This window comes from Bos javanicus, chromosome 12, assembly GCF_032452875.1.
Source record: "Bos javanicus breed banteng chromosome 12, ARS-OSU_banteng_1.0, whole genome shotgun sequence".
Classification (NCBI taxonomy): Eukaryota; Metazoa; Chordata; class Mammalia; order Artiodactyla; family Bovidae; genus Bos; species Bos javanicus.
The window spans coordinates 11,381,920-11,405,251 of NC_083879.1; the positions used below are offsets into that span (position 1 = coordinate 11,381,920).

Here is a 23,332-nt window from a genome sequence, read left to right on the forward strand (position 1 = left end):
TGGAGTTTCAGCTTCAGCATCATTCCCTCCAAAGAAATCCCAGGGCTGATCTCCTTCAGAATGGACTAGTTGGATCCCCTTGCAGTCCAAAGGACTCTCAAGAGTCTTCTCCAACACCACAGTTCAAAAGCATCAATTCTTCAGCGCTCAGCCTTCTTCACAGTCCAAGTCTCACATCCATACATGACCACAGGAAAAACCATAGCCTTGACTAGGTGGACCTTTGTTGGCAAAGTAATGTCTCTGCTTTTGAATACGCTATCTAGGTTGGTCATAACTTTCCTTCCAAGGAGTAAGCGTCTTTTAATTTCATGGCTGCAGTCACCATCTGTAGTGATTTTGGAGCCCCAAAAAATAAAGTCTGACACTGTTTCCACTGTTTCCCCATCTATTTCCCATGAAGTGATGGGACCGGATGCCATGATCTTTGTTTTCTGAATGTTGAGCTTTAAGCCAACTTTTTCACTCTCCACTTTCACTTTCATCAAGAGGCTTTTTAGTTCCTCTTCACTTTCTGCCATAAGGGTGGTTTCATCTGCATATCTGAGGTTATTGATATTTCTCCTGGCAATCTTGATTCCAGCTTGTGTTTCTTCCAGTCCAGCGTTTCTCATGATGTACTCTGCATATAAGTTAAATAAACAGGGTGACAATATACAGCCTTGACGAACTCCTTTTCCTATTTGGAACCAGTCTGTTGTTCCATGTCCAGTTCTAACTATTGCTTCCTGACCTGCATACAGGTTTCTCAAGAGGCAGGTCAGGTGGTCTGGTATTCCCATCTCTTTCAGAATTTCCCACAGTTTATTGTGATCCACACAGTCAAAGGCTTTGGCATAGTCAATAAAGCAGAAATAGATGTTTTTCTGGAACTCTCTTGCTTTTTCCAGGATCCAGCAGACGTTGGCAATTTGATCTCTGGTTCCTCTGCCTTTTCTAAAGCCAGCTTGGTGCATTTGCAGCCAATTAGGTGGACTATGTTTATTCCCCATGGGGATCCAGTGTGCCATGGCCACACACAGACCCCGCCTCAGTGTGTACACATGTGCAGATTGCCCTAAGGGGCCCTGGAGACAGTCCTTTTCAGTGGACATTCATGCCTGGCATGGTGTTCCCAATCTATGCTCCAGATTGGGATACGTGTGGTGCTTTGGAAAGCCCCAGGGCACAGTGGCCAGGGTCCACATTGGTCAAGTCATAAGGTCCATCCTCACTAAACTGCAGAATAAAGAGCGTATGATTGAGGCCCTCCGCTGGGCCAAGTTCAAGTTCCATGGCCACAAGAAGACACATATCTCCAAGAAGTGGGGATTTACTAAGTTTAATGTAGATGAATTTGAAGACATGGTGGCAGAAACATGGCTCATCCCAGATGGCTATGGAGTCAAATCATCCCGAATGAAGGCCCTCTGGACAAATGGTGGGCCCTGTAGTCATGAGAGCCTTGCTGCTGTCCCCTCCTTACTCATGCCCACGAATAAATCCTACTTTTCTGTCAAAAAAAGAAAAGGACAAGGTCCAACACATAGCAGAAGCTCAGCGACATGAGTACTATCCCAACCACACACACCACCTCTACCTTATCCCTTCATCCATCAGTAGACACTTACTTTGATCCATGATTTGATACAGCTGAATTCATGTAACTATGTTACCAGATTCTACTGTAGGCATTACTTTGGGTGGTTTTCCTTTCTTGTCAAAAATAACCAAGATTTAACTGTACAATTATATTCTTTACGATGCTTCCAAGTAACAGGCTAACTGCAATCTCAAGTTTCGTATCATATGAAATTGTATCTCTTACAATCTAAAATTCAGTATTACAGACAATATGTCTTCTACCTCAGTGGACTGTAACCAGGGATGCACCTCCATATTACCTAGTCTGTGAAGACGCATGCCTACTCCCAGAAGCAGAATCAGCGGTATGGGTGGAGCCCAGGCTTCTGAGAGCCACGGCTCTGCTGCTCTGCAGCCCTAGACCCAACGCAGTCAGTGCTCTTCACCCGGCAGCCACTCCGAAGGACAGCCACCTTACTGCTCAACAATCTCCAAATGTTGTGGAGGGGAAATCTTCTATTTTTTAATCTGAGATTAGAGTGCGACTCCAGTTCCTCCTGTGCTACTCTTCAGGTAAAAGTAACATCACGGGAAAATACCATCTCAGCAACATCCTAACTGTCCCTTTCTCTACCACCAACTGTCTACTTTCAATTCACCTTTCACTACCGTCAGAGAAACCTTCCTAAAGAACAACTCTGCAAGTGATGTGATGATCACTCATGGCTGAAAAACCAACTTTGATTCCCTGCGGGCAGAAAGCTGGACCACCTATCCCGGTGTTCACAGTTCTCACACCGTGACCTCACTCACCTGTTTCCGGCCCTGTCTTCCCCTCTCTGCACGTCCCCACTGTCTCTCGTGGGGCTCTTTTTCTCTCTGTCCTTCCCTCCCTCTGGCCTCCCCATCCCCCTTCACTCTCTCACACACACACACACACACACACACTCCAGGCTTACTGAAACATTTTGGATGGCTCCATTCCTGTTCGTTTGCCTTCTCTGAGCTTGGAAAGCACCTGCCTTACTTCCTACCCTTTCCCTTATCCCTGCCTACTCGTCCACCCTTCACAGTCTCAGTTCAAATGCCTTCTCTGCATGACGGTTCCCCCGTGTTGCTCCACTTACAATTATTACAAGAACTGACCACGAGGCTGAAAGAGAACTTGAGAGATCCTCTTTTCAGTCCAGTGGTTTTTAAACTTTCCTGTTAAGTAGCTGAATTCTTATAAAAGTCTTCAAGGAACCTTACTACTGCATTTGTCTTCAGTGTGTTAAGAAAACCCGTAATACCGATACAATCCAGTCTCATTTAAAAATAAGGAAAGCAGGTCTGTGGGGTCACAAATGAGTTGGACATGACTGAGCACACACATTCACACAGCAGGGCTACAGAAAGAAGTGACTTGACCAACGTCAAGTTAGTAACAGAGGCGAGGTACTCTCAGGCACTCATTCATTAGCAAATATTCACTGAGCTCCCGCTACGAGCCTGGCACTGCTCCAGGCCCTTTTTATACAGCAGTGCAGAAAAACACCTAGGGGATAAATTATTCCCACTCATACGGTACTTATATTCTAGCTAGGAAGAGAGAAATGTTATGAACTAAATATACAGTGTGGCGATTATAAAGAAATGATACAAATAAAGTGTATAGTATGTTAGGGATAAGGACAAATTAGAAAAAAATAAAAGAGCAATGAGAAGAATATGACAGTTTACACAGCTAGCGAGGAAAAGTTTCCATTTGCCAGATCACTTCTAAGTAGAGACCTCCAACCTTACCTAAGGAAGAACATTCCAGGCAGAAAAAAAGCCCATGCAAAGACAAACAGGGAGCTAGCCCGATACGTTTTAGGAAACCAAGAAGGCCAGTGTGGTTCACGAAGAGAAAATAAGGAAGAGAGATAATAGGAGGAGGAAGAGTACTGGAAACTAAGGGAGAGCCTCACTGTTTAGACTTTAGCTAGAGAGTTTTAAGTAGCTGAGTCATAAGACTTGACTGCTGTGTTGAAAAAAGACTGCAAACAACCAGGGATGGAAGAAAGAGAAGCTTATGCAATAGCAGAAAAGATGACAATGACTTAGACAGAGGAGGCAGACAAGGAAGATATGATTAAGTTATGGGTATGTTTCTAAGGAATATCCAATAAGATTTTTTAATGGACAAAAGTGGGTTGTTGGGGATGGAGGAGGGGAAAGGCTTCAAAACTCAATTTTTGGCAACTGGAAGATTGCAGCTGCCAAAACTGACAGGTTTGGAGTAAGAGAGTATCAGGAGTTACTGAACACAGAAAGGTGAACACAGACGGCGACAATGTGGGGTAGGAGGAGATCAGGAGTTATGAAACACACAGAGTTTGAAAAGCTTATCAGCTATCCAAATAAAAATGTCAAAACAAGTATACTGTCATGGAGCTGTATGATATAGTCCTGGAGCCTGGGGTAGAGGTCTGGGTTAGGTATATAAATTTGGGAGTCATTACATATATGATATGAAAGGTACAGATATAAAAGGTAACAGTGACAGACTCTGGGACACTGTACTATTTAGAAGTAGGGGAGATGAGGTGGAACTAGCAAAGAAGGCTTTCTGAAAAGGAGCACACAGCAACACAGCAGGAAAATAAGGCAAATGTGGTGTTACCCTGACATTGGAGGGGCGGTATTTCCAGGAGGAAGAAACTGTGCCAGAGGCTTACAACAGATCAAACCCGATGAGATCTGAAAGGAAAATGACAGGTGATTTAGCAACACAGACACGACTATTGATTTTGAAAGAATTTTCATTGTGTGATAGAGATTAAAAAAAAAAAAAAAAACCAAGCACAATATCAGACGAGAGACAGTTTAGCAGAGAATGAGGGGTGAGAAACTCAAGACAAAAAATAATTTTGTTGTGAACAGGCCAAGAAAAGATTTTAGGGGTGATAGGAGACTGCTGTTTAAGAAAAACGGTGCTTCTCCCATTGCCTAGAACATTCCATTTTGTACTGCAGTTAAGTTTGCACAACTCTGTGTCTCCATTTATAAACCAGTTATCCACTTGAGGGCAGGAACTGTATCATACAGCTTCTACAACCAACTGTGGCTGTGAACAGCAAGTTACTTCACACCACCATAGGATTTCAGTTTCCCTTTTTTGTAAAATACTGGGAGAATCTAGAGATCTGATAATTTTGAAAATCTATTTTAGTTCTGACATTTTATTGTTCCACAGCCTCTCCAAGTCCTCTAAATAGTGTTTGAGGAACTGAAAACAAAAATCACATTAAGGCTACATTTAAAAGAGAAGTTTCCTCATCAAATTTTTACATAGCTGACTGAAAGTAATACACAAAACTATCAGATATTCAGAACAACCTGGAAACTTTATAAAGTCCTCCAAAAATTCAATTTCACTTATTACACTTTATTAATAAAAGGTTTTTTTTTTTTTTAAAAAAAAAAAAAAAGAAAAGTGAAAGTCTCTCAGTCGTGTCCGATTCTTTGAGACCCCATGGACTATACAGTCCCTGGAATTCTTTGGTCAGAATACTGGAGTGGAGAGTCTTTCCCTTCTCCAGGGGATCTTCCCAACCCAGGGATCGAACCCAGATCTCCCACACTGCAGGCGGATTCTTTACCAACTGAGCCACAAGGGAAGCCAAATCTATACTAACATTCTAGAAATATTTTGTATCTTATGGTAGTAGGATATTTAAGTAAATAGTCTTCTAACACAAGTCCAAAACAGTTCATCTTAAAATATGCCAAAACTCCATGCTCTTAAAAAAAGACAACTATCTTTTCAAAAAATTAACTAATTAATTAAATTTGGGTCTCAGGTATGGGATCTTTGTTGCAGCTCACAGGCTTAGTTGCTCTGCAGCACGTAGGATCTTAGTTTCCCCACCAGGGACCAAACCCATGTCCCATCATTGGAAGGCAAATTCTTAACCACTGGACCACCTGGGAAGTCCCTGACAACTATCTTTTGCCATTAGTAAATTTAAGACAGTATGACAGAGGTCAAGCCTCTTATTTTAACTAGCCTGATTTAGACTATGTCTATTTTCATTTGATATTTATTATTTGTCTATAAAACAAAGGTTCTACTTACAAAGAGATTAGTAAAAAGTATTATGGCTTTCTTACAAATAAATGGACTCTATAAATTCATCACTGTTTGTGGACCAACGACTTATTTGGTTTGACTTTTTGCTATAGGCCTGAATCACACATTTAGCCCTGAAGATTAAAACCCAGCAACATGAAAAAGATTACCTTGCTATTATTTTTGCTCTTTAATAAAAAGAAAACCCAAATATAAACAGAAAAGTAGGGGCATTTTGCTATGCTATGCTAAGTCACTTCAGTCGTGTCTGACTCTGTGCGACCCCATAGACGGCAGCCCATCAGGCTCCCCCGTCCCTGGGATTCTCCAGGCAAGAACACTGGAGTGGGTTGCCATTTCCTTCTCCAATGCATGAAAGTGAAAAGTGAAAGTGAAGTCGCTCAGTCCTGTCCGACTCTTAGCGACCCCGTGGACTGCAGCCTAACAGGCTCCTCCGTCCATGGGATCTTCCAAGCAAGAGTACTGGAGTGGGGTGCCATTGCCTTCTCCGAGGGGCATTTTAGGATATGTTAAAGAAACAAGAACTTCAATTTCTCTTAATCACACTGCTGGTCAAAATAGAGATATGGAAGAAACTAACATTAGCAACTAACCATGTAAATCCACAAAAAAATGACTTAAACTGCTTATTATGGTGCCAGGACACATAATGTGTTCTCAAATACCTATCAAAAAAAGGAGAACACACAGATACTAACAGTACATCCATACTGAGCAATAAAATGAAATTAACTGTGGATAAACACAACCTGGATGACATTTACAAGCATTATGTGGAGTGAAAGAAGCAGCCAGTGTCAGAAGGTTACATACTATAAGACTCCATTCATAATGACATTTTTGAAGAAACAAAACTATAATGCTGGAGAACAGATCAGTGGCTGAAGGGGATGGACTGGGGAAGGGTGACTGGCCATAGAAACGGAGCATGAGGGAGTTCTGAGGGTGATGGACCTGTTCTGTAACCTAATTATGGCGGTGGCTACACAAATTTACACTTGCATTAAAGTTCACAGAATTGTATAGCAAAAAATATCAATTTTACTTCCTAAGTTAAAAAATGAAACAAAAATTACTGTTAATTCCAGTACTCCAAAAACTCATTACTCCAGTCCATAGTCATTAGAAAATATTAAAATCGAATTGAGGGCCAGTCTACAAAATATCTGACCAGTACTCTTCAAGGTGTCACGGTCAAAAAGGACAAGGAACCATCATAGATTTGAAAGGAGACAATGACAACTAAATGCAATGTGTGTATCCTGGGTGGATCTTAGGACAGAAAAATGACATTAGTGGAAAAACTAAAAATCCTACTGAGGTCTACATTTAATTAATGGCATTGTACCAATGCTAATTTTTAAATTTTTATCATTGTATTGTCACTCTATAAGTTGTTAACAGTAGTGTGGGACGGATAAAAAATACACAGGAACTCTCTGTACTTTTACTGCTATTCTTCCACAAGCCTAAAATCATTTCAAAATAAGTTAAATGCCGAATCTTTAAGAAAAATGCTTGCAATAATTTCATAAAGCAAAAATACATTTCTCTTTCAAAAACAAATCAATGCCATCCTGCATATTTTGATTACTTCAGTGTAAGTTTGATTACCTAGTGTAGGTCATACCCACACTAAGAGCATACATGTTCTCTGAATGAGAGAAAATAGATTCTACCATAAATTATATGACTTACTAGTTGTGCCCATCTTCAGGGTATACATTTATAACTAAAAATTCTATCAACATTTGATTTCCTAATTGAAGAATGGAGTTCTTTCCAGAAATTCTCCAATGATCCAGCAGTCAGGACATGGTGCTTTTACTGGGACCCAGGTTCAATACCTAGTTAGGGAACTAAGATCCCACAGACTGCAAGGCACAGTGGGGGGAAAAAAAAAAGGAAGTCCTTCTTAAGAAATTTCTCATAAATTCTACCTCTTAATATTCTTATTTAAAAAAATTTAAAAAGTCAATGGTCTACCAACACCCACAGAATAAATTCCAATACAAGACATTTCTGCATTTTGACTTTGGTCTACCATATTACAGCCTCATGTGAGACTAGGCCACCTCCCAATGTTCACCCTATAATTCAGCTTTGCTGAACTATTAATTCAGATCATGTCATGTCTTCTCACCTCACATTTGCTGGCCTTCTCCACCCAGGAAATCTCTTGCAAAACCCTTCTCTCCTCCACCACTAGAAGGAAGAACTGCTCACTTCCTCCTTGTGCTCCCACAGTATTTTGTAAGTGATCTAATAGATCAACAAATCACATTGCTTACCCATTCATACCGAAATTTATGCAAGGTTACAATACACAAAACACTCTAGGTTTGGGGGACCTCAAGGTGAATTGATTTCCTTTATAATTCCATCTACTCTACTGGAATTTCTGGTGAAGACACTGTTTTTGTTTTTAACCATTTATTTACATGTCTCACCGGTTACTTATTTCAGCTAAATAGCATTCCTGACTCACAACAGTGTTTAATAAATATTTGTTGAAAGAAAACATTTGAAGGTTCAAGTAAACACTGGTTCAATGATAAATCTGCTTTTTCTCTTCCACACAATCCACGCCATTTTCAGGTCATTTCTGCAAGTCGAAATGACACAAAAAGCAAGGCCCCTTTCTCCCTTTCCTGAAGAGTCCAATTCCTGTGAATAAGTTGGTTAAGCTGGCTCTGGCAGCCCCATTTAATGGACAACAAGCCCATAGCAGCAAAGCTCTGTGTTTATTGACAGACAACAACTTCTAGATGAGTCCCCGTGCTTATACCTGAATACCTCATTATGTTAACAGTTTACAAATAAAATTAGAGACAGAGAACAAAGGAGGAGACGCCCAACAGATTTGGACCAATTAGCCAAATGTGGCCCTTTCTTTCGACTTCTGGGTCTTCCGTTTCTTTCAGGCTTTTACTTACACAGCCTCCTGTCAACAAACTTCTCAAATTATAAATAAGTTAGTAAACGTTTCAGTAAAAGGAATATTCAAATAAAATATTTAGACTGCAGGCTTTATTCGTGTTTCACAACACCATTCGGATGAACAGCTGATGCCTTTTGCACTGATAATTTAATACCAGCGTAACGGACACACTTTAGCTACAGCAAACTGCCCTGCTACTCCCCTTTCACACCTGAACCCACATCACTGGTATAAATGGAACATGAAAATTTTAAGAGTAGTTCAGATTTATCATTTTATAAAATATTTCTTGGATATATGATGCTAGTATTTTAATGTTCTCAAATTTCTATTTTCAGGTCTCCTTCCTGTACCACACAGACGGTTCTACCCAAGCTGACAACGCCTTCCAATGTCTGATTGACAAATTTAACATATCCAAACCTGAATTCCTGACCACCCCTCCGAAATGTACTGTACCCAGTTTTCTCCAGTCCTCTGGGTGGCTACTTAACACTTCTAGCTGCTCAGACCAAAAATCTTGGCTCCTTCTTGACTGTCACAGACCTACATCCAATCTGAAAGGAAATACTATCAGTTCAGTTTTCAGCCTAGAACCCTGTCACCACTGAACTGCATTGTTACCTCTTACCTGCACCACTGTAGTCCAAGTGGCCTGATGTATCTTTTTAAATGGATTATTTCTGATTTTCCCTACAATCTACTCTCAAAGCAGCAATCAGAAGTAATCCATTTAAAAAGATACATCCAGATCATATTACTCTCCTGTTTGAAAACCTTTCTATAGCTCCTGTTTTCACAAAAAAGTAAGTCATCATTAAAGTCTTCACAAACTGTTTACAGGGCTTCCCTGGTGGCTCAGTGGTAAAGAATCTGCCTGCAATGCAGGGGTTTCGGGTTCAATCCCTGGTACAGCAAGAAGACATGTACTTAATACAGATAATATATTATCTCAAGTAGCTAAGTGTAGTAATAAATAGATTAAATAGAATACAATATTTTGAAAAAGATATCTGATGCAAACTGTTCTATACAGAAGAGATACACAAGTTCCTACTGTATAGCACAGGAAGCTATATTCAATATCCTGGGATAAACCATGATGGAAAAGAATATGATAAAGAATGTACGTATGAGTATCACTGAGTCACTTTACTGAACGGCAGAAATTAACACAACATTGTAAATAAACTGTACTTTAATAAAATAAATTTTTAAAAAAGATATGATAGTTATATACAAATTTAGGTTATAATAAAAATAGCATTAACAGAAACATTAAATTCAGCTTTGTCTGGAGGGAAAAACCCACAGAGGGGAAGAGTGTTCATTAGACAGTATTAGCTAATAATTTCAAACCACTGATAATCATTTTTCTAAAAAGAGCCTATACCACATTATTCCAATTAAAAAACGAGCAGAAGAAAATATAAGCATTTATATACTACCCTGTGCAAGCATGCTGAGTCACTTTAGTCACGTCTGACTCTGTGACCCTATGAGCCAAAGCCCGCCAGGATCCTCCTCTCCAGCAAGAATACTGGAGTGGGTTGCCACACCCTCTTCCAGGGGATCTTCTTGACCCAGGGATCAAACCCACGTCCTCTGTGTTTCCTGTTTTAGGAGGCGAGTTCTTTACCACTAGTGCCACATCCTTCTATGTGACACGAAGGGCAGGGAAAAAAAAAAGATAAGGAAAAGAATGGCATTTGACCACCTAACAATCTGAAAACACCATAACCAAAGGTAAGGCAAAGGATAAACGAGGGGGAAAATATGACAACATTTTAAAAACAAAAAGTAGGTAAATAAAACTTAGTCTAAGGTTCGGCTTACCCTGGCAAATTAATGTGTTGAAACTCAACAAATGCTTTACAAAAAATAAAGCCGCTGCTCCATTCAAAAAGCCAACTAGAAATCTTAGTCAATACAATGTGGGTGTGCGAGAAAAACAGTACAACATGGAACTGCAGCAGTGGGCTTATTCTCAAAGAAAACAGCCTTGTCTCTTCAAAGGCTGACCAGTGAGCATCCAATCCTGTTTTAAATTAAAATAAAATGTTTAAACTAAAAAAGATTCATGCATTTAACTTTATGCAAATTGTACCTCACAAGGAAAAAAGTAAACAAATATTGAAACTATAGTCAGTGATAAGGATGCTAAAGTATTTAAGTGGAAATGCACTAATGTCTGCAATTCACTTTAGATAGAAGGATAAAAGTGTGGGAAAACAAATATAAAAAGTTAATGCTAAAATCTAGAAGGTGAGTATATGAGTGATTATTAAAAAACTTCAGCTTTGCTACATGTTTAAAAACTTTTATAATAAAATGAGGAAAGAAACAACTATTATTGATTGACTCAAACACTCTAATAGAAAAAGGGACATTGGGAATGAAGAGGCACTTCGCAGAATATGGCCAAACACAACAGAAGATGTTCAAAGATGTTCACTCTCACAACCTCAGAGCAGAGAAACAATAGCATTTTTCACCTATTAGCAAAGACTAAAATGAATAGAGAAGGTATAGGAGAAATAAATGGTCTCATACATTCATTAGTGTACAAGAATATAACTCCAGAAGGCAATTTCATAACCAAAAGGACTTCATGTATTTTTTCAGTCCCAGTAATTTATTCTAACAAATAAGGTATGCAAAGATTAGAGAAATTCAGTATCATTGTTCAAAACAGTAAAAAACTGGAAATAAACTGTTACAGAAATTAGGTGTTACAGAAATCATATTTCACTATATGGAGCATACTGTATTACTGAACTGTTAAAGAATGATTATCAATATAAAATAATATACCAATAAAAAATCTCCCTTGCTCCTTGGAAGAAAAGCTTTGACCAACCTAGACAGTATATTATAAAGCAGAGACATTACTTTGCCAACAAAGGTCTGTCTAGTCAAGGCTACAGTTCTTCCAATAGTCATGTATGGACATGACAGTTGGACTATTAAGAAAGCTGAGCGCTGAAGAATTGATGCTTTTGAACTGTGGTGTTGAAGAAGACTCTTGATAGTCCCTTGGACAGCAAGAAGATCCAACCAGTCCATTCTAAAGGAGAACAGTCCTGAGTGTTCACTGGAAGGACTGATGCTGAAGCTGAAACTCTAATACTTTGGCCACCTGATGCGAAGAGCTGACTCATTGGAAAAGACCCTAATGCTGGGAAAGATTGAAGGCAAGAGGAGAAGGGGTTGACAGAGGATGAGATGGTTGGATGGCATCATTGACTCGATGGACATAAGTTTGAGTAAGCTGTGGGAGTTGGTAATAGACAGGGAAACCTGGCGTGCTGCAGTCCATGGGACTGCAAAGAGTTGGACACGACTGAACTGAACTGACTGAAAAAATCTCCACTGTATATGTACGTGAAATACATAAGTTAGAAAAGAGTGTGTATCACTGCACAATCGATATTTATACATAGATGGTCCACATTTCAGTATCCAAAGTAATGATCAACTGAAAGCTTACAGTACATATGCTAGTTAGTAAAATTCTTATGATTTCCATATTTGTCTGTGCTATTTGGTGTTTAAGTAGCTTCCATGTGCTGAGCACTCTTGTGTAGACTCAAGACATAGTTTACCTGCGGAATCAAGTAAACAATTCGGACACAGTCCCTGCCCACATATGAAGGAAAGCAACAAAGCAACATAAAGGGTGACCAAGAAAACCTTAGATAAGGGAAGGCCTCTCAGAAAATGTGACAACTGCTCTGAGACTAATGATAAGGTGGCAGGCATGTAAAAGCAGGAGGCTGGGGCAGAATATTATCAGCAGAGGAAGTTGTAGGAGCAAAGCAACAAGAGGAAGCGCCACGGCTCTCAGAGAGCAGGGAGGAGAGAAGAAGTATGCAAAGTGGCCGGAGAAGTACATACACTAAACAAGTATCACCCTTACAATCAGGAAAAAAGATCAAGCTAGTTTCATCCTAAAAAACAAACAAAAAACCTTTACCACTACCCCAATCATACAGGTGGACAAAATTACAAAAATCTTCCCTTGCTGAGGGCTTGACATGTGCTGTGCTAAGTCGCTTCAGTCATGCCCATCTCTTTGCAGCCTCACGGACTGTAGGCCACCAGGCTCCTCTGTCCATGGGATTCTCCAGTCAAGAATACTGGAGTGGGTTGCTATGCCCTCCTCCAGGGGCATCTTTCCAACCCAGAGAGGGGCATCTTTCCAACCCAGGGACTGAACCCATACCTCTTAAGGCTTCTACACTGGCACATGGGTTCTTCATCACTAGCGCCACCTGGGAAGCCTAACATAAATGTCTCGTTTAATCCTCATGATAGAACCATTCAAAAGCATTCGGTGGGAGAAAATAATAGCAAATAAGACAAATGACAAAGGATTAATCTCCAAAATATACAAGCAGCTCAAACAACCTAATCAAAAAGTGGGCAGAAGACCTAAACAGACATTTCCCAAAAGAAGACATACAGATGGCTAATAAACACAAGAGAAGATGCTCGACACTGCTCATTATTAGAGAAATACAAATCAAAACCACAATATCATCTCACACCTGTCAGAACAGCCATCATCAAAAAGTCTATAGACAATAAATGCTGGAGAGGGTGTGGAGCAAAGGGAACCCTCTTGCACTGTTGGTGGGAAGAGAAACGGATACAACCTCTCTGGAAAACAGTATGGAGATTCCTTTAAAAACTAAGAATAAAACTACCATATGACCTAGCAATCCCACTATTGCGCTTACACCCTGAGGACACCATAATTGAAAAAGACACACGTACCCCAATATTCACAGCAGCACTACTGACAACAGCCAGGACCTGGAAGCAACCTGGATGTCCATCAACAGATGAATGGATGAAGAAGACACGGTACATAAACACTATGGAATCTTACTCAGCTGTAAAAAGAAACACATCTGAGTCAGTTTCAATGAGGAGGATGAACCCAGAGCCTATTACACAAAGTGAAGTAAGTCAGAAAGAGAAAGCCAAATATCATATATTAACACATATATACGGAATCTAGGAAGAAGGTACTGGTGATCCTATTTGCAGGGCAGCAAAGGAGACGCAAAGATAAAAGACGGACTTTTGGACGCAGTGAGGGGAGGAGAGGGTGGGATAATCTGAGAGAGCAGCAATGAAACATATAATTACCATATGTAAAAATAGACAGTGGGAATTCCTGTATGATGCAAGGAACCCCAAATCGACGCTCGGCAACAACCTAGCGGGGTGCGATGGGCAGGGAGGTGGGAGGGAGGCTCCAGGGGGAGGGGACATGTGTATCCCTATGGCTGATTCATGTTGATGTCTGGGAGAAACCAGCACAACGCTATAAAGTGATTATCGATCACAATATTGTAAGGTAATTATCATCTAATTGAAAGTAAAATAATTTTTTTTAAAAAAAAGCATTCAGAACACATCAAAGTATCAATAGAACATTCCTGGGACCACAGTTCTCCAAAGCCAGTCCACAGAACAGATGTATGAGAATTATCCAAAGACACAAACATAACATATACACACACACACTTCTGAGTCCTACGCCTAAGATTCAAACTAGTAGCTCACAAGTGAACCCAAGATTCTCTATTTTTTATTGCCCAGATGATCAGAAATTAGTATAGTGACAAACAGACCTTTGAACCTCAGCAGGCAAACCTGACTGCACCTGTGTATACACAGTCCCACAACTCTGTACCTAGATTAAGCCAGGGGGTCACATTTGTTCTCAGTAGATTCTATTCAGAGAATCAGCAAGGTGTGTGATATACTTTTCAAGTATTTCACAGATGTAAAGAAAATTTTTAATTCAAGCTTTCTTAAAAAAAAAAAAAAAACAAAAAAACTCCATTATTTGACACTCCAAGTGCCACATACACCTCAATCCCTTCTAACATCGTTTCTCAGTCCCTTCACTGAGAGCCTTCCTCAAAGATTTGCCTAACTCCACTTCATTTCCCACTCATCCCAGTCTGTCTAGCCTAATCCTGCCCTTACTGAGCCACTAAACCTGCCCTAAATAAAGTCAACGACCACACTGGGCTAAATCCAACGAACACTTTCAGAACCTGCTGCGCTAGACAACACACTCTCCTTCCCGGCTACCCCCAGGGCCGCGCTCCTTCTCCTGTCTTCTCCGCCCACCTCCTCCACCTCACGACTGAACACCCTAAAGGCTCGGCGGAAAAGCCTCTTCTCACTCCAGAGTCTCCCTGGGCGAAGACATCCACTTCTAGGATTTCAACTACAAAGCCAGAGCATAAAGTTGAAATTCACCTCTGCTCAGTTACCCTTCACAATCCCCTTTAATCCACCCTTTAGGTACATTTTACCACATTAAAAGGCCACGTGCGTGCCTACCCAGTCGCGTCAGACTCACTGAGACCCACGGACTGCAGCCCGCCAGGCTCCTCTGTCCATGGGATTCTCCAGCAAGAATACTGGAGTAGGTTGCCATGTCCTCCTCCAAGGGATCTTCCTGACCCAGGGGTCAAACTCATGCATGCCTCTTATGGGCATTGGCAGGCGGGTTCTTTACCACTGCTGCTGCTGCTAAGTCGCTTCAGTCATGTCCGACTCTGTGCAACTCCATAGACAGCAGCCCACCAGGCTCCCCCGTCCCTGGGATTCTCCGGGCAAGAACACTGGAGTGGGTTGCCATTTCCTTCTCCTAGCACCACCTAACAGGCCACAATGGCAACCAATACATCATCTCAGTAAACATAACTGAAACACTTTTTCTCCTCACATTCAAACACCAGATTAACAATGTAATTTATAGTTAAAGGGCACACTGTATGAAAAGACACAATTTTCCCCATTACTTCACTCCATTTTACCTCCGTAAGCCATGGCTTGAAACACAGCAATGTCTGCCCTCTAAGATAAAACTCAAAATCCTTAACATGCCTTGTATCAGTGGTCCACAACCCTTTTGGCACCACTGCCCAATTTCGTGGAAGACAATTTTTCCACAGACCAGGGGTAGGGGGATGGTTTAGGGATGATTCAAGAGCAGTACATTTACCGTGCACTTTGTGCAGGCATGTGTGCTCAGTCCCTTTGCCACGGCTGACTCTGTGACCACACAGGCCTTAGCCCACCAGGCTCCTGTGTCCATGGAATTCTCCTGGCAAGAATGCTAGAGAGGGATGCCGTGCCGTCCTCCAGGGGATCTTTCTGCCTCGGAGATCGAACCCGTGTCTCCTGCACCTCCCACAATGCAGGCAGTTTCTTTACTACTGAGCCACGGAGTAAGCCCATCGTGCTTCTAATCTAATGCTGCCGCTGATCTGACAAGAGGTTCTGGTCAGCGGCCCGGAGCCTGGGGACCCCTGTCTTCTATAATCTGATACTTGCCCTCTTTGTCTCCCATCACATTCCACTACATTAAAGCCCTCAGGGCCTTCTTCCATTTCCCAAAGCACATCCTTTCCTTCCTGCTTTGTAGTACTTGCATAATGCTACTCCCTCAGCCTCCCATCACTTCCCATCCCCCCCTTTCTCCCAGCCAAAGGTTACCATCCTTCAAATCCCACTTCAATGTCATTTCCTGAGGGAAGCCTTTTCAATACAGCCACTTTCCACCCACTGTTAGCTGTCTCCCAGTTATGTACCGAACACTCAAACGCTTTTCACTTATTTGATCAAAGTCTGTCTCTCCCCCTAAGATGCAGGAGCTTCATGAGGATCGTACCCGCTTTTTTCATTGTTCTATCCCAGGCACCTGAACACTGACTCAGTCAGTAACTTCAGTCTCATTACATTTGCTTTTCACTCTCTTACCAGTTGCACGTGTGTGTGCTTGTGCCCAGTGGTGTCTGACTCTTGGCAACCCCGTGGGCTGTAGCCCGCCAGGCTCCTCTGTCCATGGGATTCTCCAGGCAAGAATACTAGGGTGGGTTGCCACTTCCTACTCCAGGGGATCTTCCCGACCCAGTGATCGAACACCCTATGTCTTGGGTGTCCTGCATTGGCAGGTGGATTCTTTACCACTAGGGCCACCTGGGAGCTCCTACAAGTTGCATATAAAAATAGAAATTCAGATTTACCTTTTCAAAAAAATACATGGCAAAATTAACCACTAAAGTGTACCGTTAAGAATAGCAAGTACTTTCAGAGTGTTTCTCAACCAATCTCCAGAATTCATTTTATCTAGCAAAACTAGAAGTCCATACCCACTGAACCACTCCCCATCCTCCCGCCCCCCCGTCCCTGCTCTCTACTGCTTTCGCTATGATTCTGACCACTTGAGGCACCACAGGTAAGTAGAATCACGCAGTATTTGTCTTTTGGGGACTGGTTCATTTCACGTAGAATAATGCCCTCCAGATTCACGCATGTCATAACCTGGGTCAGCACTTCCCTCCTCCTCAGGCTGAAAACCATTCCACTGTAAGTGTATGCCTCGTTTAGTTTGTCCACTTGTCCATTCACGGACACTTGGGCTCCTTCTACCTTTTCACTATTGTCAATAACGCGCTAAGAACATGGGTGCACAGGATCTCTTTGAGATCGCTTTTAATTCTTTGGGGATAACCTAGAAACAGAATTGCTGGATCATTTGGTAATTCTATTTCTAATTTTTTGAAAAACCGCCAACCTGTTGTCCACAGTGGCTGTAGCATTTTACATTTCCACAAACAGCACACAGGGCTCCACTGTCTCCACGCCCTCACTAACTCTTGTTATTTAGGGTTTTGTGTTTTGGGGTTCTTGATAGTAGCCACCCTAATGAGTGCAGGTGGAAGATTTGCTTGTCTTTTGGCTGTGCTGGGTCTTCATTGCTGCATGGGGACTTATCTCTAGTCTCGGTGAGCAGGGGCCTCTCACTGCAGTGGCCTCTTTTCTTATGGAGTACAGGCTCTAGGGTGCAGGGGCTTCCCTAGTTGCAGCTCTTGGGCTCAGGAGCTGTGGTTCCAGGCTCTAAAACACAGGCTCAACAGTCATGGCACGCAGGCTTAGTTGCTCCGAGGCATGTGAAATCTTCCCAGATCAGGGATCGAACCAGTGTCTCCTGCGCTGTCAGGTAGATTGTTTACCACTGAGCCACCAGGGAAGCCCTAGATTTGCTTTTACACAAATTTTATGTGCTTTCTTTCTCCTACAAACATGTGCTAAAAGCCCTATAAAATATGCTCCATGAACTAGCAAAAGACAATTCCAAAAGGTATTGAAAGTAATTCAGTTCAGTCGCTCAGTCATGTCTGACTCTTTGTGACCCCATGGACTGCAACACACACACAGCCTTCCCTGTCTTTCACCACCTCCCGGAGCTGGCTCAAACTCATGTCCATCGAGTCAGTGATGCCATACAACCATCTCATCCTCTGTCATCCCCTTCTCCTCCCGCGTTCAATCTTTCCCAGCATCAGGGTCTTTTCCAATGAGTCAGATTTTCGCATCAGGTGGCCAAAGTATTAGAGTTTCAGCTTTACCATCAGTCCTTCCAAGGAATATTCAGAACTGATTTTCTTTAGAATGGACTGGTTGGATCTTCTTGCAGTTCAAGGGACTCTCAAGAATCTTCTCCAGCACCACAGTTCAAAAAGCATCAACTCTTTGGCGCTTTCTTTATTGAAAGTAGAAAAGAAGAAATAGTCTTTTAAAGCAAGATTTAAGGGACAATAAAATTGTAATGCATGTGAAATGGCAAAAAAAAAAAAAGGAGAAAAAATAATGGGAAGGTATTCCCATTCAAATGTGAAATTTCCAAATGCCACCTGCCTGCATGACCTTCTGAATTCCATAAGCTGATGTTCAGCCTTCTACTAGAATGCTTCCTTTCCCCTCCTACCTGCTACCTGTGTTCTGGACCAGTCCCTTCCTGTGATAGTCTTCCTTTCTGTCTCAGCTCCACCCAGCTACTGGGTCAGTGCCTGCCTTACATATGGGATGACTGAGTGGCAGGGCTCTGTCGTTCCCAGGCGGCAAGGTCACTGTGTTCCTTGGCATTGGAGGGTATCAGTGATAAGCACAGACGGTAGGAGAGCTGGGGCAAAACAAATCCCATTACAACCCTGAAAACTTGAATTAAATGCCTAATTAAATTTGGAAACATAAAAAGCTTCACACAAAGCAATACATCAACACACCCTAAATGGGAAATATATCCTGGTCTTGGGATTCCTTGGGTCTAAGGAATCCAAAGGGAACCTTAATTAAGTAGTAAAGAACTTGCCTGCCAATGCAGGTTCAATCCCTTGGTTGAAAAGATCCCCTGGAGAAGGAAATGGCAACCCACTCCAGTATTCTGGCCTGGAAAAATCCATGGACAGAGGAGCCTGAACGGCTACAGTCCGTGGGGTCACAGAAGAGCTGGACACGACTGAGAGACTAAACAATAACAAAGATTTCAGACAATCTAGAAGATTTTCTGGACCTAGAAGTCACTAGCTAAGTACCTCCCCAGAGATCTAAAATAGAGCCAAAAAAAAAAAAAAGTTTCAAAACAAAGGTATGCATTTAATACTGAATGGTTTGCATTCAAAAATAAAAGATCTATTAAGATTTGTAAAGACACACCCAGCAAACAGTCAAAACTTATGAAATAGTTGTTATTGCTTCATCAAAATTTAAGTCATCGATGCTGGAATTATTTTTCAAAGAACAAAATGTTTTATACTTACAGTTATGAAAATGAACCCATGTGTAAAAACTAAGTGGGCTAGTCACTCACTCATGTCCAACTCTGAGTAAAAACTAAAAGGGAATATTAACAACCATTAATCCTAAAACAATCACCATTCTACCATATCACACAACAGATATCACATGATAAAGTTTAAGTGGAGGCTAAATAGTAAACTAAAAATTTCTTTATATAAGTTCAGGGTCATGGTTTTTAAAACGTATGATAATGACACCAATAAAGAAAGTTACAAAACAGAAACAGGTCTCTAATTTTATTGACTCTTTGTTTCAATACTCAGAAAAGGAGACCAAAAAAAAAAACCAAACCATGAAGTATTTTGAAAGTTACTTTCCTTAAACAAAATCTAAATAATACTGTTTTTTATATGGTAACATACCTTAGGGACCTAGATTAAACATTTGTATTTTCATCATTAATAGTCTATTTCACTTAAAATTACACAGTTATACCTCAACTGGGGCATATAAGATATAAACGCAGCAAAAAATAGTTCAGAAAAGTCATCCACAACTCATTGATTTACTTCGAAAAGATTAAATGAAACCAAACATTGAAAGTACATTATCGGACTTCACTGGTGGCACAGGAGGAATCTGCCTGCCAATGCAGGGAACACAGGTTAGATCCTTAGTCCAGAAGATTCCATATGCCGTGGAGCAACTAAGCCCCTGCACCACAACCACTGAAGCCCGCTCACTTAGAGCCTGTGCTCCACGACAAGAGAAGCCACCACGGCGATGAGTAGCCTGTACACGGCAACAAAGAGCAGCCCCACTCTCTGCAACGAGAGAAAGCTGCACGCAGCAACCAAGACCTGGCTCAGCCAAAACCAAATGGAATATTTAAAAAAAAAAAAAAAGAAATTTATCTAAAAACAGAAAGTATGTTATCATACTACACTTTTGAGAAAAATAACTGAGAAATATCTGAATATTTAACATCATTAACATTATATTTGAAAATCTAATCATGACTAACACTTAAGGTCCCTGAAGTGAGGGGGTTCAGCAGGTGCGCCATTCATTCTCTCCCTCAGTCTGGACATCACATGCAGAAAAGATGTGTGACTGTGACTTCAGAATGAGGCGTCAGCCCACTTCTGCTTTATTGCTAACACAAATTTCCAACACTAAATGGCTACCCCATGCCTCCAGACCCCTTAGGGAAAACAAGTGTGTAAGCCCTTTACAATATTAGGCTGTAAAGAACTCATCTGCCGGGAAAGTTTTATTTTGCAGAAATGTAGACAGAACCATTTTCTGAATTGCAAAGAGCAAACAATTTTTTCACAACCACCATTTTATTTTGATTCAAGCTAGCTTACCATTTTAATTTGTGAACAGACTGTCTTTCTAGATAAACAACCTATAATAAAATCCAAGTTATTTACATAAATACAATGAAGGCAATTCATCAAAGCATGGCTAATTTCTAACAATAAAATCCAATTCTACAAAAATGAGAAGGGAAAGCCACTTTCACTTAGGGGGAAAAAAACGATGGGGTATGGGTTCACCTATTTTTCAAGAAATATCACTCTCAAAGAGATACATATAAAATAGAACAAAAAATACAATAAGAAAAAATACCATTTTATAATAGGCATACATGCCACAACATTTTATAAAAGCATACTCTTTTAACATTAAATTTCTAGAGAAAGAAGTATGTCATCTAAAAGGCATTTTTTACTTTCTTTGCAACATTTTAAAGCTGTTGATTTCATTTCCATTCATTTAAAAGCTCCAGAAAAAGTCAAACTAATTTCAACTTTCTATTTAACAAGCATAACTACATATACCAATGTGGAAGAATCATAATCAGTTCTATAATAGTAAACTTCAAATGAATGAAGTTTTATTATAATTTTTGAGGATTTTAGTTCTAAGTTATATTATCCACAGGGTGGCAGTCTCACAGTCATAATTTTATCTCCAAATTTAATGTACAATTTCAGTGTTCAAAAAGACACATACACAGGTAAGCAATAACACTTTACTGTCTGATCAGCAATTGCAAAAATTGTCCCTTCAAAAAAAAAAAAAATCTACCCTTCATAATTTCCCTATTGTTTAAGGAGTATTTACTTTCTGACATCTTAAATTTTTCTTTCAGTGTACCTCTTCTATCTCATCTTTTCTATTCTGCTGCTACACCCTATTGAGGGAGATACTAGAGTCAAGGCAAGCTGTTGGATTATTACTATACTGCAGAAGACCTCCCCAGTCCTGGTCAATGTGGACACCACAGACACAATCCTTCCATGCTCCAGTTCATCTTGCTCACTACTGCCAAATTAATTTCATCAAAACACTCATCATATTATCAGAAATTTCTTCTTTCAGCTAAGTAAACTCCTTACTCCAAAATCCAAGGGCCTTCACAATCAGAATCTTTCAAAATCTCCTGTCTAAAAAATGCTCTGCAAGTCAAGGTGGAGGGACTTCCCTAGTGGCCCAGCAACTAAGACTCTGCACTCACAATTCAGGGAGCTCAGGTTAGATCCCCGGTCAGGGAACTAGATTCTGTATGCTGCAACTAAGACCCCAGAGCAGCTAATATAATAAATGAATAAACAAAAATAAATATTAAAAAAGTCAAGAGGATTTATGAAATAAACTTCACTTGGAATATACCTTGCCATTTCCTGCTTTTCGTTCATTTATTCATTCAAATATTTTCTGAACGCTCACTGACTGCCAGATACTGTTTCAAGTGTTGATAATACAGAGACGGGAAAAGCACCAAAGTCCCTGCTCCGATGATACTGAGAGCTGCTAGTGGAAGAGGGAGAAGCCCCCAGCACTTCCAGCTCTCTGCTGGTAAGGGATACAACTCTTTCCAAGAGTGAGCCATCAGAAGCACACTAATGTTTGGGGGGCGGGGGGTGATATAAAGACATCAGAGGAGATCTGCCACCAGTGACACTGTCTGCTACAGACCTGAGCCTATTTTTGCAGTATTACACTATGCTACTATACTACTACCACTGCTGCTGCTGCTAAGTCACTGCAGTCGTGTCCGACTCTGTGCGACCCCACAGACGGCAGTCCACCAGGATCCCCCGTCCCTGGGATTCTCCAGGCAAGAACACTGGAGTGGGTTGCCATTTCCTTCTCCAATGCATGAAAGTGAAAAGTGAAAGTGAAGTCGCTCAGTCGTGTCCAACTCAGCAACCCCATGGACTGCAGCCCACCAGGCTCCTCCATCCCTGGGATTTTCCAGGCAGGAGTACTGGAGTGGGTGCCACTGCCTTCTCCGACTGCCACTGCTAGTCCATTCTTAACACAACTTGTATTCAGTTCAGCCAAACCGTGCTAGCAACTATTAAAGGACCTCTGCTCCTGTTTGCTTCCCCCTTATTGCCTTGAAAAAGGTGGAAGTGTTACTTACTCAGTCCTGTCCGACTCTTTGTGATCCCATGGACTGTTGCCCGCCAGGCTCCTCTGTCCATGGGGATTCTCCAGGCAAGAATACTGGAGTGGGAAGCCATTCCCATGTCCTGGGCCTCCTGTATTACAGGCAGATTCTTTACCGTTTGAGCCACCAGGGAAGCTCCTCTTACTGCCCTGTCTCCCACCAAATTACCTCTACTAGCAAAGCCTAACCAGCCTTCCAAGCCAATCTCAAATGCTGCCTCCTAGAGGCCTTTCCCCACTTCCTTCACACAAACCCAGACCTGATGTTTTAGAGACCTTCAAACCTCTGTAACCCTTGGCTTGGTCTCCTCTGGGCATTTCACACACTATGTGCTGTATCATAATTATCCGTATACTTTAACCTCCTTCATCTTTTATTTACTGAGCTCTTTGCTACATTCCTGGACTATCTAGAGTTGCAGTGTTAAATCATTCCATTTTTAGATATTCAATATTCAAATAAGTGTAAAATGTAGACAAAATATTCCATATTTTTTATTTGCCTCAATCCTTTTTAACAGTTTTCCTCAGATATAATTTACATAACCATGAGGTTCATCGACACAGTAGAATTCAATCTTTTTAGTATATTTACAGAGTTGTGCAACCATCATCGTAATGTAATTCCA

General features: G+C 41.1%; 1 protein-coding gene and 1 pseudogene across 4 annotated transcripts in view; one reads left to right on the forward strand and one right to left on the reverse strand.

Annotated features, from left to right (window-relative positions):
* The window catches only part of ELF1 (E74 like ETS transcription factor 1), a 121,614-nt gene that overhangs the window by 92,458 nt on the left and 5,824 nt on the right, over positions 1 to 23,332 (reverse strand). The window contains exon 1 of one of the 4 annotated variants that reach the window (XM_061434445.1): positions 18,427 to 18,451. The exons of 2 other annotated variants lie outside the window; for them this stretch is intronic. The gene's annotated coding sequence lies outside the window, so the exon portion shown is untranslated. Of the gene's footprint in view, positions 1 to 13,400; positions 13,526 to 18,426; positions 18,452 to 23,332 lie in introns of those variants that run through there. One more of the 4 variants, XM_061434444.1, reaches the window with a different exon arrangement.
* On the forward strand, positions 957 to 1,079 carry LOC133258696 (small nucleolar RNA SNORA70; annotated as a pseudogene).